This window comes from Montipora foliosa, chromosome 10 (assembly GCF_036669935.1).
Source record: "Montipora foliosa isolate CH-2021 chromosome 10, ASM3666993v2, whole genome shotgun sequence".
In the NCBI taxonomy this organism is placed as follows: Eukaryota; Metazoa; Cnidaria; class Anthozoa; order Scleractinia; family Acroporidae; genus Montipora; species Montipora foliosa.
The window spans coordinates 29746234-29748716 of NC_090878.1; the positions used below are offsets into that span (position 1 = coordinate 29746234).

General features: G+C 41.4%; 1 long non-coding RNA gene across 1 annotated transcript in view; it reads left to right on the forward strand.

Moving 5' to 3' along the window:
• Positions 1-2190, forward strand: part of LOC137973437 (uncharacterized) — a 3516-nt gene extending 1326 nt beyond the window's left edge. The window contains exon 3 of the long non-coding RNA XR_011117245.1: positions 2071-2190. This is a non-coding gene — a long non-coding RNA (uncharacterized lncRNA). The remainder of the gene's footprint in view (positions 1-2070) is intronic.
• The last annotated feature ends 293 nt before the right edge of the window (positions 2191-2483 follow it).

Genomic DNA, 2483 nt, shown 5'->3' on the forward strand with positions numbered 1-2483 from the left:
TAAGATGTTCGTTATAACCTCTCGAACTTGTGTTGTTTGCCCCTTAAAAGTGTGTAGTTTATTTGCATGATAATAACAAATCCAACATGGCGGCCATCGTGAATAAGGTCTATTGCAATCGTGTATTGGGCCATTTTCAAGTTCACGTGTGCCTTTTCTTCAAAGCGAGTCTAAGTGCGATATTTTTGTGATGGTAATTAGTTCTACTTTATGTATCATGAAAGTTAGTGTTTGTGCTGTGTTCTCCATACTACAGCAATAGCGAAATTGATATTGAAAATTGTCGGTTGCTTTAACAGAGTATAAAAAATCGGATGTGCCGGCTACTTTTCACGCGGAGCAAGTGATTTACCTTGAAAAGAAGAAAAAAGCGGCGCAGAAGAGGAAAGGCGAGGGCCGAGATGAGCAGGTAAAGTGTTCAGCTCGCAAGCACTAATAAGGAGCTTTAGTAACGACCACGGCAACGAGAACGTCGTCGTTAAATGTGAATTCGCGTTATTGTAGTCGCTTCGCAACTACTCCAAAGAAACTAGTATGAACGACGCTCATTTTAGGGGAGAAATTGAAAATTTATCCTCAACCGCTCCTGTTCTCCCTAAAACCTTAAATTTTGTCATTTCGCGTTGTTGTTTTGCCGACGACGGCCAAGAAATAGACAAAAATGAAAAGATGCACGTGCAGAACGTGCAAATCTTTTGCTTTTTCTTACTAAATATGCAAATTTGTGACGTTCTCGTTGCCGTCGCCGTTGTCGTTGCTAAAGCTCCTAAATGTCCAGAAATACACGCAGCTCCATGCAAGACTGGATGTGTTGTATGCTGTTCTGATTGTCCTCCTTAGCGTGCTTTCAGAACGCCTTTTTTCTTCTACCAGTTTACTATCTTAGGAACTTTTTTGAATGAGAAAAATATGGTGATATTACCAAGGGCAATCCTACAAAGCCGGTCATCCCAGCGCGAGAATATTTGGGAGCTTTAGCACGCGCATTTTTGAGACGCAGACGGCAATCGGAAGAGAACACGTTGCGTGCCAGGACAGTGGTGTCTGCCAGATTTTTACACTAATCATCTCTAATGGAGAAAAGATACTTATCATGATGAAGACAAATTAGACGGGAAAACAGCTCACTTCCGGTTGCTGTCCGCCTCTCCAAAACGCGCATGCTTAAGCTCTCTATTATCTAACCGTCTGAGAAGTAGGAACATCCCAGCACCATGCAAACTAAATTGTCTCCCAAAATTCGTGTTATAGTGAAGAAAAAACGGAAAAAAGAAGGCGTCTAGACGTATAGTGCCCCTCCTGATAAGGCACTTACAAATTTATAGACCATATTCGTATTCTCAGTATTGGACTGGAACTAGCTTGCAATGGAGGATGAAAACGTCACCTCAAAATAGAACTTCGCTCTAGTAAAAGTCTTTCGCGATTATTCCATCTCGTTCACTTCGTACAATGTGGGCGAAGTATCCTAAAAATAAATTGGTACGAGCGTTTCAGACTGAAAATAGAGAATGAAAGATTCTCTGTTGCATACTCACGTTGTCGTCAAAACCTAAAATTTAGTGATTTCACGTCGTCGTCACGCAGAGAACCGCAAAAATATGAGCTAAAATCCGTGCTGCACGTGCAGCACGATTATTCGTGCTCTTTTAACCAATGATATCATTGTTTTGTGGCGTTTTTGTCGACGTCGTCGTCGTCGTAGATCTTAAGCTCCCTTTTATTCCATGCGGACGCGTTGGAGATGAGATGATTGGGACTTTAAGGTTTATGACGTTGACGTCGACGAAAAGCTCATCTCAAAATATAACTTTGCTCATTCGCAGATCTTTCGCGATTATTTCAACTCTTTTACATCGTGCAAAGTGGACAAAGTATACTAAGAATAAGCTTGAAAAGCAGCTTAAAATGCTGTCGGATATTTTGACAAAGTGTGGTTTTCTGCAGACTAGAACTCGTATTATACGTTAACTTAAATACGTAGAGCACGACGTTGAAAACGAGTACAAGTGTTTGTGCACTCTTAGACTCGCTTGTTCTACGAAAATCACCTTTTTCTTGTCTGCGCAGAACTTAGCGCTCCTGGCGTCTTTTCAAGCCAAACTCGAACAATCACCAGAGGAAGACGAAGAAGACGATGGCAAAGAGAAATTGCAGAAGGAAGATGAAGAGGGAGACGACACGGGATGGTAAGGAGATATTATACACTTAATATATGATCCCTCGGGAAACAGTTATTTTTGTTTTCCCGAGAGTCTATAGGGAAAACAAAACTAACTAGTTTCCCGAGGGACCAGACATTAAATTTGGACCTTTCCTTTAACCATCGCAGCAAAACATCCGCAGCGGGAAACAACTGCAGGATTGTATCCTGGTCGGGATACATTTGAATTTGATCAGTGGCACGTGACCAAGAATCAACTAATCACAGTGCTCGTTTTGTTGAGTGAAAGTCTAGGTATATAACAATAAAACTTACGTCC